The sequence below is a fragment of the Limulus polyphemus genome, unplaced genomic scaffold (assembly GCF_000517525.1).
Source record: "Limulus polyphemus unplaced genomic scaffold, Limulus_polyphemus-2.1.2 Scaffold1715, whole genome shotgun sequence".
Lineage (NCBI taxonomy): Eukaryota > Metazoa > Arthropoda > Merostomata > Xiphosura > Limulidae > Limulus > Limulus polyphemus.
Window position 1 is genome coordinate 72,570 of NW_013667325.1, and position 16,028 is coordinate 88,597.

The 16,028-nt window shown below is 32.9% G+C and overlaps 1 long non-coding RNA gene across 2 annotated transcripts in view; it reads left to right on the forward strand.

Moving 5' to 3' along the window:
- Positions 1-14,123, forward strand: part of LOC111087079 — a 29,964-nt gene extending 15,841 nt beyond the window's left edge. For both annotated transcript variants that reach the window (XR_002611800.1, XR_002611801.1), the window contains exons 2-3: positions 9,625-9,805; positions 13,973-14,123. This is a non-coding gene — a long non-coding RNA (uncharacterized LOC111087079). The remainder of the gene's footprint in view (positions 1-9,624; positions 9,806-13,972) is intronic.
- The last annotated feature ends 1,905 nt before the right edge of the window (positions 14,124-16,028 follow it).

Consider the following 16,028-nt stretch of genomic DNA (forward strand, 5'->3'; position numbering starts at 1 on the left):
GGTGTGACGGGGATTCGAACCCGCAGATTGCGAGTCGAACGCCCTAACCACCTGGCCATGCTGGGCCGGAAAACTGAGCTAAGCAAAGCACGGCTAAAAGGGTACTTCAAGCACAGGAGTTGACAAGCTTCCCATTAGTAGAAAAATGTAACTTCAAACCTCACTAACGAGGAAAATGAATGCTTAAATTACAAAAGGCTTTTTGGTCAAATATTTTAATTAATATCAAATTCCAATTTTTATCAATTGTATATTATATATATATATATACACAGATATCACTTTTCCAATATAATTATTCCTACAATACAAAAGATTGTTAAATATTGTGAGTGTATAGTGAATGTGATTATAATAATTCCACACTAATAAAGAGGGTAGAGTACGTTCTATCAAAAATACTTTTGATAATACAAATCAGTAAGTCATGTGACAACCACAGCCGATCTAAACGGTTGATATTGTTTGGCATCACTTAGTTAATGTGATGCCATGGAAAACTGAGTCGCTTTTAGTAATGTTATGTAATTGTCCTTTCCACCCCGAAATATTCATACACTCAGATCGGAGATATAAAATTTCCAACACGAGAATATCTCTTGTACTTAATGGCGTTGGAAAACAAAGGAATATGGTTCAACTTGATACGCCAAGACCATCCCTTCTACATGTCGTATTTGCATCTAAGCTATGGTAAGCAAAGTGAGATGTCTTGTAACAGGTGAGAATCCATGAACATAAAGGTCAGTGGCAAAACCGTTCACGTGCACCAGGCAACTGGAGGAAACATAGTAAAGAAGGATTTTTGTCTGGAAAAGCGACACAAGCCATATGTACACAAGTTGTTTACACAAGATATCTGTTCAAATGGCACAAACCCAAAGCAGCTGGAGAATGAAAAGGGTATTCATTCACGTTACTTGATATTCTGTGCAATTGAATTGTTGAAATGGGCGCAGGAAAAACTGTCGTCCTTGTACATAGACGGATTATGGAGGGCATGAAGGGGTGGCGTGCTTTGTATATGACATCCTTACGGCAGAATCTTTGGAATGGAAACTAAAAATTAAGGGATATTGTTAAGATGCACATGAATGAGCATGATTGGACGTGGCGACATAGAGTATAGCGATATGGTGAGGCTCGAAAGTCGTTTCTCTATAACACATTCAAATTTTTCTAGTTACACGTCTTTTGAGATAATCAATTAATTCAAAAATGATAAGGCTCTTTTTACAAGTAAGCATATCATATTACGAATATTCCTGTGTCTTTTGAAAGGTTAAATTAAAATAAGAAACGATATTTTGCTTAGCGGACAAATAAACGTGTCGTATACAAATATCTAGGTGAATTGTGAAACAGTCATTTAAAACGAGAAATGATAAAATGCGTAATAATTTGATTAAGTTCTCACTGTGCTAAGGAACAAGTCATACTACAAAGAGTCGCGTGTCAATTAAAATAATCAGTTGAAACGATAAATGATGAGATGCTCATCGCACAATTAGACATGTCCTACTACAAATAGTCAGGGATCTTTTTTTAAAAAAATAACCAGTTAAAAGTATAAATGCAAAGGTGATGAATGTACAAATAAGCAACTCATATTAGAAAATGTCTAATGTACTTTGTAGTAGTCGAGACAACATTGAAGTGAAAACATCACCGATAGATCAGTGGTACGGATAGAGTCGAAGTTAAGCCTTTTTTTAAATCGTTAAACCTAAAAGTGGAAGGGCATGCATGAAAAAGATTCCCGAAGACTTTCTGATTAAAGTTATTAGTTAGAAAGCAGAAAATAGAAGTGATGGTCAGACTGAAGCCTTATTCAAGTACAACCCAAAGAAGTCGTTTTAAAAGTGATGGTGAAAGTGACGGGTGTGAAACATTTTACTAAGCGTAGGCCTCGTTTGTTGCTATAGTTTATGTAATCTGTTTTAAAATAGAGTCTCTAGACTCTAAATGTAGGGATGGCCAAGGAACTCGATAGACATAATACAAATATGCACGCTAAAAAATCAACAATGATAAAGACATTTACTTTAAAATATGATTTTCACTCACTTTCATTTATTTCTCAACCCAACAAGCACAAAAACAAGGCAAGAAACCATAGCTAAGATACCAAATCAGAGAGTGACCAACCCACCAAATTGTTCCTATTTTTTCTTCTTGTTTCAGTCAAGATAACTATCCAACTATTTTAGCGCTAACGTCAGTTTAAACCTAAATCCATTCTATGTGTTTCTGGGCAGAGCACTATGCCATCGCTTAGTAGAAATACCTAGTAGTAGTTAAAAAAAAGTCACAATTCTAATGTAAACGGTGCTATTACAGTTTGCAGTTTGTTTATCATAACATCATGGTCATGTTAAGGCAGGCATCAATGTAGTCTAACCAAGAGCCTAGAACTTACATAAAAGGAAAACCAAGTTAAGTCAAAACATGTCTTGATTATTACAGATTCTCGTAGCCATTTTGTACTCGTACATTTTACAGTGTAACGTTAAATTTTAATACTGAAGTCATGTAGGAATGATCTATGTATCCATCCCTATATTCTTCTTTGTATTCTTCTCGGCACTGCCATCCCCACATCATTTGACATCTACAAAACGTTTCTATTACTTGTATATGTATATATAGATAGATATCGCTGCAAAGTGTTTATTTTTCCTTAAAATATTATTTCATAATAAATGGTTTAAGTTAACCTTATATAATTAGTTATAGCTCTTGCATTATTCAAAGTTTACTGAAAGATAGGTATTGGGTACTACAGTTTCGTTTAAAGGCACCGTTTTTTTTTTTCAATTCTTTCGAAAAATAAAATGAAAGAGACTTGTATTTGGGCCTCAACCGAGAGTAGGAAAAAAACAATAGATAATATTACCTTTTAAAATATACGTAGAAATTTATAATTTAAAATTACAGGATTTTTGTTTTCAATGGCAGAAGAAAAGCAACATTTACAAGCAGTTATGAAAAGTATTGATACTTTGTATCAATTATAGAGCCTAGTCATACCTGGATGTTCTTGCCGCTACTAGGTGTGGCCCTCCCAGTGGCACAGCGGTATGTCTGCGGACTTACAACGCTAGAATCCGGGTTTCGATACCCGTGGTGAGCAGAGCACAGATAGCCCAATGTGTAGCTTTGTGCGTAATTACAAACAAACCGTGTTCAACAGTACAGTAAAAGTAAAAAGCAACACTTAAGTTGTGACTTTGAAACGTTATTATATTTTTCAACTGGAAACCCGTAATGGTCTAGTATATAATGATTGATAAAACATTTATATTTAGTGTCACACAAAAATCACATACTTTTCGAGTCATAAAAATAGCTCAACCATTTTCTAAAGTGTCAGTTCTTCTTGTGTATCAAGTCATATAAAATCCAAAATAGGGCCAAGTGTCACTGAGTTAGAAGCTCACAACATAGAAAATACTCTTACCATAAAGTATGAAAGCGTGATAAACCAAGCATTTTTGGAACGCCAACCTTTCTTTTTCAAATGTGAACTAAGAATTTACTAATTCATCTTTCAACAAGAAAGGTTTACTTTAGGAAAGTGCTCGGATTATAGATTCACAGTTAATACCTGAAAAAGGAAAGTTTACCTTAGGAAAGCGATCGGATTAAAGGCTCACAGTTAATCCCTGAAAAAGGAAGGTTTACTTTAGGAAAGCGATCGGATTATAGGCTCACAGTTCATGCCTGAAAAAAAGAAAGTTTACTTTAGGAAAGCGCTAGGATTATAGATTCACAGTTAATCCCTAAAAAAGGAAGGTTTACTTTAGGAAAGCGGTAGGATTATAGGTTCATAGTTAATCCCCGAAAAAGGAAGGTTAACTTTAGGAAAGTGCTCGGATTATAGGTTCAGGCTCATCCCTGAAAGAGGAAGGTTTACTTCAGGAAATCTCTCGAATTATAGGTTCACGGTTCATTACTGAAAAAAAGACGGTTTAGTTTAGGAAAGCGCTCGGGTTCCTAATTCATCGCTGAAGAAGAAAAGTCTGCCTTCGGAAAGTGTTCAGGTTATTGATGTTTTGTTTTGTAATTTTTCTGTATTTTTAACTTGTGTGACAACTTAGCATCATAAAAAAAGCTTATATTCGTTGAGTTATCTTTTAAGGAAACAGATATTGGATGCACACAAAAATCGACTCTCATTTCCCTAAAATTGTTGTTGGTTTAGCGCAAAGCTACACAATGGATTATCTGCGCTCTATCCACCGAGGGAAATCAAACTCCGGATTTTAGCAATGTAAGAACGTAAATTTACCGCAGACCCATTGGGAGAACAAAAATATATACAATTAAAAAGAGCACAACATTAAAATAATTGTACAATAAATAATTTATTAAAAACAGGGACCAGCCCTAAAAAAGACTACATGTTTCGCTGGTGGCATAAGAACACCAAAACATGTAGAGTATTTTTAGGGCTGGTACGTGTTTTTAAGAAATTATTTATTTTGTAATTATTTGAACGCTGTATTCCTTTTAACTGTATATATTGTAAAAGTGCCGTTTTCATTTATTTAAATCTATTTCGTTATTTTCGAAAGTTCTGCTAGTCATGAGTCTCTGACAGATTTAACCTGTGTACTGAATATGTATAGGTAACATTTCACCAGTGTCTGAAAACATATTCCAGTTACAGTGGCAAGACATGAAAAAGTTACATTTTCTTGCTACAGTGACGTGCAGATGGGGTGGATATAGTATGCTCAAGCCCTGCTTTCCTTCAGTTATGCCCAAAAGAGCTTGATTTAACACCTTCCTCGCTGCGAGTTAGGATAAAAAACCACCTTTAAAATAAATGGTACAATAAAACTTTTAGGTCTTTACTGCAGGAAAATAATAATAATTGTGATGTTATACTAAATGTCAATAGGCAAGAATTCGCTGAACAGTTCTGGATTTTAAAAGCGTTTAGAAGACTGATTGAATAAGAATAAAAGAGGATTTGTTTGCTTCTCGTGGCTTTCTATCTTATGTGTACCATATGAAACCCACAATCCCTATAGTTTCCTTTAACATCCCCTCTCTCCCCAAAAAATGCCTTACTTTAAGTTGCTTGTAAAGTGCCATTTTTTGTCAATAACCTCCTGCTCTTTTGATGTCTTCTACACGTTACTGTCTAACAAGTTATGAATAATACTGTTTTCAATTTCTGTTTAAGAATGAACGGCCTTCTAATGTTTCATTGTCTCAGTTCCTTGTCCCCCGGTTAACTGATTAACAACAGATTATTGTATACTTCATACCAGTTATATAAAGGAAATATAATCTAGCGCTTCAGCTTAAACGAGGGAGTCTTTATTAAATTGCAGAAAACATTAAGAACACCAAATTAATAACAGCTATAACCCTTACAATAAACTTAGTTGTGGGAAAAGTGATTACCAATTTGACATAATGACAAATTCTGATATATAAAAGAATCTTAGCAAGTAAATTCCTAATCAACATACCCTTGTCGTCATTTGATTTATTCGAAAGGGGGCGGAAGGCCGCCAGGAGGGGTCATCTGTTTTAACCACTGGCACCACTATACAGTAGTGTTTTGCGTATCAATCAGTCAGTAGATACTAAAATGACGTCACATAAGGTATGTTTAACGTCGCAATTTTTACTGTCGTGACGTCAGTAAAACGTGCGCATGCCATGAATCACGAGAAGAATTAATAATCCTGTAAGCTACAACACAGCATGACATATGAACTTTAAAAACAATAAATATAAATATTTGTTAGTCTTAATTTTGGTTTTATTTACTCTTCAAACAGAACACTTTCGGGGATCCTGCTGAAATACTTATACACTGCTTTATTTTTTACTACTTTACTTGTTGTAATTTGTTATATTTGAATTTTTTTAACACTAATTGTTAATAAGGAATAATCTTGAAACTGCCTAAGCCAATACTCAAGAAATATTAACTTCAGATCAGACAAGCTTTCTACTTCGAGCGAAACTAAAAATCAAAGAGATAATGAGTATGGTTAACTAAATATACTTTTCTTAAGTTCTTACTTCAAAAGATTAGAATAGATTGTTTCATCAGTTGGGTACCCTCATTGTTAACGATATTTTCGGATGTATTGTTGGTAATGAACAATACTTAAAAACATTATAGGTTAGTAAGATACTCGGTAACTATGTAGTAATATTGAATGTCAGTAAGGTACTCGGTAACTATGTAGTAATATTTAATGTCAGTAAGGTACTCGGTAACTATGTAGTAATATTCAATGTAAGTAAGGTACTCGGTAACTATGTAATAATATTCAATGTCAGTAAGGTACTCGGTAACAATGTAGTAATATTCAATGTCAGTGAGAGACAGTCTCGGTAACTAACAAGTAATATTCAATGTCAGTAAGAGAAAGTCTCAGTAAATAACTAGTAATATTCAATGTCAGTAAGAGACAGTCTCAGTAAACAACTAGGAATATTTAATGTCGGTAAGAGACAGTCTCAGTAAGTAACTAATAATATTCAATGTCATTAAGAGACAGTCTCGGTAACTATATAGTAATATTCAATGTCAGTAAGAGAAAGTCTCAGTAAATAACTAGTAATATTCAATGTCAGTAAGAGACAGTCTCAGTAACTAACTAGTAATATTCAATGTCAGTAAGAGATAGTCTCAGTAAGTAACTAGTAATATTCAATGTCAGTAAAAGACAGTCTCGGTAACTATCTAGTAATCTTCATAAATGTTTTCTACGATACTTTTCTGGACTAACTATGAACTAGTGTGGTATTTACACTTACATCGAACAAATAAGTTTAAAGCATCCGCAAAATGTATATTCCGGAATTGTTATTCAGTGCGTAATTCGAACAGGGGCAGCAGAGAAAAATAACGACATACAGTACAGAGGCGTTTATAGACTTGCTGGATTCTTATTTGTTTGTTCTGAAACTAGCTGCTGGAAGTAGAGAGGCTTTCAAGATGTTTGCACAGGACAGATAAGAATGAAATCAAGTTTCAGGATTGCATTGATATCCCACTTCTATAGTTGGACCAAAGCCTTAGTGCGGAACGCCACAATCCATTAGATTCTATACTCCAACTACTAATGTACATACATTCTGGTCAGCTCCTAGAGGTTCCTGCATTAGAACTCTATACAGAAACACGTATATGCTAGCCTAGTATGTAACCATTACCTCTATAAAAGGGTTAGCACGTGTTTACAACATTCCAGTATCCGGTTTACAGGAATGTTATAACCATATGCAAAACAGTAGAGAAAGCTAGAAAAATTCCCCCGATATTTCTGTATAAATGTACATTCCCTGCTAGTTATGAAATGGTGAAATTAGCAATTACTTGAGTTACAACATCAAAATAATTCAAGTTGTGTTCATGTTGTAACAACAGGTTAGTGATTTCTAAATAAAATAGTTGAAAACACGAAAAGGAGAAATTGGTTAATGACGACGTTTGTGATGTTCAGCCTTTCTTACTTAATGTCTCAAACTTCACTCTTTCGGGTTTTCAATACCCCGCATTGACATTTAGTAACTGTGTAATGTAGCAGCTAAAGTGAAGAGGACGTAGTTAGGACTAGTTTATAAGCGAGAGCTATAAGTGACTCCACCTTTTCTTTAGCCTATTAAATATTCGCATGTTACAAATAAATAATCGTAAACATTGTCGTAGGAAGTAATTTGGGAGTGGTCAGGCTATTGCCACATTGCCATTTCTAGAGGGTTTTGAGGGCATCCCCAATAAAAAAAAATTAAAATTTTATGCCATGAGATTGAATCTTGAGTCATTTTAACTACAAATACTGCACACACACACAACGTAACGTATTGTATTAAAAGAAGCAAGTTTTAACATGAGTTGTAGCTATACACACCACGAAAAAGTGGTCAGGCCATGGTCTAACTGGCCTTACCACTTCCTAGGGCCCTGGTAAATCATTCTGGTCAGTTTTTACTGAATAGAAGGTTTAGGTAGAGAAGGTTTTATTTGATCGGAGATTTCTGCATATGTCTTTTGTTCTGTAAATTAATTCATTTTTATAGACTCTGGGACAAAAGACATCGAAATAGTTTTTACTGAAACTTAATCAGGTGCTAGAAACAGACAGAGAATTTATAATAAAACCGAAAAGGCAACAACCTGTTCTATTCTTATCTTTATTATTTCACCACTTGTTGGGCACATACATTTTATCATGGGCCAGTTTATTGGAACCTTTCTTACAACTTTGTGGAATATTTCGTTTATTTACGTATCTAATGTAGAATGGTGACGTAATGTGTGAAGCGACCAGAAATAAAGATAATGGCAAGAATTTGTAAGAAATTCAAAGGAGCATTATAGTGGATGCTCGTCTAGCATGATGCTTATCTGCAGACTTTTACTTCATGTATGAGAGAAAACAAACACCTCCAGGAAAAATATTATTTGCATTGTGTTTTAAGTTTTACATGTGTTTAAATACAAAACAGTTTTGAAGAAAATATATTTAGTGTTTGTTTTACTTTGGCTTGGTTACTACTGTTTTCATTTGTAGTAATAAAATAAAGTCGAAGTAAATCATAAGGAATAGCCATTAAATTTTGCTCGTATAAATCGAAAACATTACATATGAATTGTTATTTATAGTATAATATTTTATAAAAGTTCTAACGCGGGTAGAAGACAAATAGTCTGAAATGGATAAAATGAGAGCCACGAAGAAATGTGTTAAGTGTTTGTTTTCTATAGAAAGAGCTGTGTGAGAGGTAAACAAAGTAATAAAACATATTCATGGGAAGTCTTCCATTTCAATCTCTGGTGTCATGTGATGGTCAAATGAGTAAAAGATTGCTACGTGTCTATGCTGAGAGATTTAATGATAGACGTTTATCAACAATATTCACCACTCTAATGACTCTATGACACTCCGCAAATCGAGCGCGGCAACTTAAACTTAAAATGTGTATGAACAAAAATATTTTCTTATACATTTGAAGGTTTTATGATACATTCGATCTGTTAACAAATTAATATTCTTTAAAGATATGTTAATTAAGAAGAAGAAGAAATTACCAAATAAAAATACTTTTAAGACGTCGTTAAATAATATGTTACACAACTTCTATACATTTGTAGACCATTATCAATTAAGCCATTAATACACGTGCACAGAGATATTACAATGTTAAAAAACTTATACACAGAATAGTTTAGGACATTACGTCAAATTAAAATAACTTTGTAGATCGTTAATACGTGTCTTTTTAAAGGATACATATTATCATACTTTGTAGATTATTATATAATATTTTTTATCATAAAGTTTTTACGACTTATAACCTTTTCAAAGCATCATTAAATATCTTCTGTAATATCAAAACATTAAATTTCTTAGAACATTATCAGACATAAGATTTTTAGCATATTGATAAATTCCAGATTTTTTGCAATATTGCCACAAGTCAATTACCTACATTTGTTATATCTTAAGCACCGTAATTTTAGGATAATACTAATTGTAGTTTTAGATAAAAACATGTTCAACACAAAGAGTTCAAATTTTACTTTAAGTTTCCACTACATTTGCTGACTTTTTAAAACCGTGGTAATTTGTCTTGTAATTCCAGTCATTGGATGGAAATGCCAAGTACGAAAGGTCGATATTTCCAATGATTTCCAGCTGTCATCGAAAGTGAAGCTGGCGAATTGATGAGCCGAGATGGAATTTCTCATCACTGGCTGTTTAAATGTCATATCCAGCAGAGTTTTGTGAACAGCAGAGCCTCCATGCGTGCAGCTAAAGATAAGGTGAATTACTGGTTTCCTTCTGTTTGGCTAACTGGTCCATCAAGTTTACAAAACAAACATAGAAGACAATATTCCTAGAAAAACGCTTGAAAAATAAGTTCATTTTCTGCAAACGATGAATCCCGCCATAATGTCTTAATAAAACTAGCTTTGTATGAGTAGAATTCACTTCATTTATGGAGAACACGTCTATGTAGCCAGATAAAACATTTTAAATTTTAGTTTTAACTTGTATTTAGTAAACATCCAATGTTCGTTTTTATCTATTTATCTCGCCTACTACAAAATTTAAGAAAAACTTAAATTTCCTGTATATAATGAACTACGAGAAGATTCTATAAGATTAGACTCATTTCAGTTATGAAACAACAATCACTTCAATCTAGATTAACTACAGCACTTTAAGTTTTGTTCAAGGTCTCTGCTGTTATAAGTCAGATCATATTTTGCCAAGCAAGTCATCTAACATTTGAGTTTAAAGTAAATCCGGTAAAGTGTTAATTATAAAACAATAATGAAATAAAAATGAAGAAATAAAACAAAACGCATTCACATTAAGGATATAAAAGACAGTTATTATTGAATCCTAGGGGTTTCTGACCTGGCCGCTTAGCCACAGTCAGCGCCGGGTTAAAATTTTCAATTACATTTAAGGATGTGATCAATACTTCTAGACGTAATAAAATAGTTTAATAAAGATGCATCAAAAAGTCATAAAAAGAATGTAAAGTTATATAATAAAAGGAGCAAATGTTGATAGAAATAATATTCCAAGTCATTGCCGTATAACGAACATTCCATACAGCACAAAGCTAGAAGACAAAGAACTTTATAAAAACGAAACACATCTAAACTAGAATCTAGTTGCATGACTCAAAGTATATTTTTGAGTATAATATTAGACTGTGGTGTACTCAAAGTATATTTTTGTTTTTGTATAATATTAGACTGTGGTGTAGACTCAAAGTATATTTTTGCATAATATTAGACTGTGGTAAAGGTAAAATGCATCTCAACCTAAAGTCTATCGGCATTCAAAAATAAAACCTACATACAATCTAGGGGCATGAACAAATAAGCTTTCAAGTCTACACCATAGTCTAATGACATTAAAAAAAAAAGAGAGAGATTGATGCCCTAGCTAAAGTCTAGCGACAGCCAAAAATAAAACCCACGTACAGTCTATAGGCATAAAAAAATAAACTTCGAATCTATACTACAGTCCAACATTTCTACGCTACAGTTTAGTGCATAAAAAAATAAAATGCACGCCTACGTTACAATTTCGTGACATGTAAACATAGAATACACGTCTATACTAGACAGTGTTTGTTACTTAGGTAAATTTAGATTGGAAGTAAATCGGATTTACTAACAAATTCTACACTTTTTAAACCCATCGAGATATATTAATGTCCCTAAAATTGGTTTAAAAGCATCTCTCCATTTATACCATTCACCGTTGTGTTAGATAGAATTCGTTTGAGATTTTCTATACAAGAGATTCAGTAAGAGAACGTCCTTATAATTCTCTGGATAGGTGACCAGTGTACTTCTTTATAATTTCCATGTTGTTGTTTTCTTTTCTACGGTTATATCATTATAGAGTAAATCTATACCAGCATTAAGAAAACATAGAACATTATCTATGTTTGTTCTATCTCAAAGATAATCACTGGTCTGTACTGACCATATCTCATTTCAGTGTTCACGCAATACCTTTTACTTGCCTCAAAAGTTGTAGCTCTTGTATGCATGAGGCTCAACATAATTAAACATATATTTAAATTGGTTCATGTACATAAAACATATATTCACACTGGTTCATATACATAAAACATATATTCAAACTGGTTCATATAGAGGAATTTAGTGTTGCACACGTATATATATATATATATATGTTAACGTGTCATATTAACCAATGTGCACCTGCAGAGCATTGACGTCAACAGTTAGGATCTTGTCTACTTTCAATTCGCAATCCACCTTAGCATCCCACGCACTCATCACTCTATTACGTGTAAAGCTTCAAAGTGCCATCTAAAGGAGTTAGACTACTCCAACTCGAATGGCATTAAAAATATAAGTTACTGCAGGCAAAAAAAGGAAAAAAAATTGACACTTTCTGTCACAATCAACCATCGAAAATATTTTGTGCCGTCAACTCTAAAATACATGCATATACACAGTTCCATGCCGTAAGCATACTTATGTAATGTTGTTCTTTTTAATTGTTTGGTAAAAATAATTCAAAGTCTAGTCCACGTAATAATACCAAATTAGTTTATTTCTGCTTTAACTTTCTTCAAGCACGCTTTTACCTATACACTATTGTAACTTGTAAGTTGTAGGCCTAATTAACTTTATGGCTTATGGCTAATCGATCGAGTAACTGAAATTACACAATAATTAACAATGATACAAACATTTCAGTGCTAGCTACACTAACTGATCTACACTCTACCGACTCAGTACTCATTCACTGCTCACTCCAAGAAAAGCGCCGAATAAACAATGTTATACACATAAACTACACAATAAACAATGTTATATACATAAACTACACAATAAATAATGTTATACACATAAACAACACAATAAACAATGTTATATACATAAACTGCACAATAAACAATGTTATGCACATAACCTAAACAATAAACAAGGTTAAGCACATAAACTATACAATAAACAATGTTATACACATAAACTTCACAATAAACAATGTTATGCACATAAACTACACAATAAACAATGTTATGCACATAAACTACACAATAAACAATGTTATGCACATGAACTACACAATAAACAATGTAATGCACATAAACTACATAATAAACAATGTTGTGCACATAAACTACACAATAAACAATGTTATGCACATAAACTACACAATAAACAATGTTATGCACATAAACTACATAATAAACAATGTTATACACATAACGGGAGTTAACGGTTAATTCAATGTTAGCAAGTCTTGTTCACTATCTACTATAAATGGATCAAGAATCGTTTTAGTGGTTAAAACGGTGAGCTGCAGGCTGGAAGGTCCAAGGTTTGAGTCATAGAATACTAATGAACACTTTTAGTTTTAAATAAATGTTGGTCATACCTTAACTTTAGGGGTCTCTGGTCTGCATTACGTGCTGCTCAGATTGTAAAAATACCTATTATAAATACATAGCTATAATAATTTCTTAATATTCCAAGCAGGATATAATTTCTACCAATAAATGCTGAAAACACATTTATAAATCTGCTAAACATGAATTGTTACGCCGTGCTAGTTAGAAACCAAATGATTATGTGACACAAATAAAAAGTAAATAAAATATAATCTATATAAAAAATGACAAAAAGAGCATCGGATGTAAAACGTGTCATGTAATACTTCTTTTAGAATTGCAGAAACAGTAGAACTGATACAATGAAAAGTAAAATGAACCATAAAGAAAACTAAACCTATTTATCATTAAACTTTACCTGAAGTTGTCACTAAGACTAGTTTCAAGTTCAGATAATGTTTTTTTTTTCAAATTAAAACATAAACAGAAGGAAATTTTCCATATACTGTGCTGCCTACGCTTGTTAAGTAAAAATCATTTCTCAGAAACTGTAACTTAAGGACTTTATTTGTTAAACTGCTCCAACCGTTAAAGCCCCTCAGTAGTACAGCGGTATGTCTGCGGACTTATATCTCTAGAAACCGGGTTTCGATACCTCTGGTGGACAGAATACAGATAGCCCTTTGTATACCTTTGTGTTTAATAACAAACAACATGCAACAGTTAAATTTCCAATAAATCTTTAAACTTGTAACATATTTTGATGGTAGAGAAGGTATTATTAAAGATTGTTGTCCGCTAACAAACAATATCCAACAGTTAAATCTTTAAACTTGTAACATATTTTGATGGTAAAGAAGGTAATATTAAAGATTGTTGTCCGCTTTCAATGTGAAATTCTAATCTGTGTGAAAAGATTGATTCTGATTTTATTTCTGATTGATCAATCGATCAAAGTCAAACCCAATGATATTATCTGCGCTTTCTCTTGGAAAAGATTGCTATAGTATACATAGTTGGGTACACAGTGTCATTAACCTTTGGTGTGTCTTGTGATACCTAGTTTTTTATATCTTCTGTATCGTACTTTTAGGATTATCAGCACTGGGAGTGATGACGCTATTATATTCTGTATACAACCATCGTGCTCTCTCGGTCTGGACAGTTTATCCCACAGTATCTTGAAAATAATAAAGAAATCAGCACTCTCGTCTAATGTCCAGAAGATGCCTCATTAGTTTAGTACAGTCAGTTACTTTCATTGTCTTTGACATTGAATAAAGATCAATTTGTTTAAATTGTATCCAGTCTCTTTTTTTTTTTCATGCAACTCATCCAGACCCAGAGATTCAGATTTGATCCGTATTATATTTTGTATCGAACCTCCTGTTGTTTGCGGACGACTGAGAGGATCTTCAGTGAAACTGGGAGTACCACATTAATATGATGATGATAATATAATCCAATTCATTTGCCATTCAGGAAAACAGAAATAATAGCTTAATAAAATAGCAAATGTTAGATATATAAAGATGTGTTTCTTTAAACTCTACTGAGGTTTTAAAGTACGCTGCCGCCTAATACATTAAATAGCACGACTGGTCATCACTAAGATTGGTAAATTAACTTTCTAGCGTAAATACAATCGGTTATAAGCAACCTTTTACCATCAAAACCAATTTTTCAACATGTCTCTTTCACAAAACAGCTGAGAAAAATTCCTCTGTACAAGCAATTCTGGGCCTAGTCATCTGTCTCTACTCAAACTCCAGTCGGTTTATATGTTCTTATGTGCCTATCCAAGCTACAGTCTGCTTAATAGTTTGTTTATTTGTTTGTCTGTGTAAATTGAAACTTTAATAGGGCTTAAAACGCGTGTCCTTCAGTGTCTCCTCAAATATCAAGACATTTTAACATATTTTGGACGATATAACTCAAAGATATAAAACTAGCCGCTGTATACGATGTGATAACAGGATCAAATGTAGCTTTTAATTATAAAGAGACTTCTCGGCTACTAGAACGAGTTAGTGGAAACGTTCCTAGCAACCTCGTCACACCAAAAATTTTATAATGCCTTACCACTAGCTATCCTAAATCATCAAACTAACATTTCGCGATAACAAGATAACGTTGGTTCTTGTTAACTGATTGAAATATTAATTTTGCTAAAACATTCTGTCTAAGTGGAACGTTTATCATTTAATGTGTTTTTATTTCTAGCAACTTTTTACGCAATGTTTTTGATATTATAACCTCTGTGGAACAATTTTAGAATATGGAACCTGTTCTGTTCAGAGTTGGAATATGTTTATCTAAACCTTTCACAATTGACCAGGTTTCTTGTTAAGTAGTGCTACAGACGATTTAAGTTAACTAAGGAAGAGAAAGAAGCTCACTAGAAAACGGATTTAATTGAATTAAAAACTAAACTAAATTTAGTTTAAACAGAATCAACTATAATTGGATTATAATTTGCGTAGCGTCGACGTTTATTAAAAGGATATACTGGTGATATAATTGATTGGAATTCACGCAGACTAACTCAGGTTTCATAGGAATATATAATGTTGTTGCTTTACACGTGTACTAAAACAATTATATTAAAATGTTCGAAATTCATCCACACTAGTCTCTCGTAGTTCATGAATACTTAGAGTTTTAAATTAAATCGTGAACAATGTTTAAGAAACGACTTTTTAAAGCTTTTAATTCAGTATTACGCGTGTATCTAAACTAAATCATTATTTGACAAATCTGTGTGTCTTTGTATGTCTGCTTATAACTAATGAACTGCTGTACCGATTGTCAACAAACCTAGAAAATACCCTTAGGGTCCTCCGGGGAGTTACATGGGGTTCTGCGTTATATTTGACCCTTGTGTTACTACCATAGTTCTATTTATGGATCACATAACTTGAGGGTTTTTACAACTATCGATCACCTGGACAAAATCCGTGATTGTGAAATCGTCCATAAATCACGAAACTTTATCGAAATATTGTACATTCTTACACTACATATGAAAACTAATTATCAAGCGTTATTGTAATCCAACCTAAAACTTAAAAGGTAAAAATAGATAACAAACATATAGATAAAGTACAATTACTCTTTCTGATAATCAGCCAGAATTGAATTATATTAAC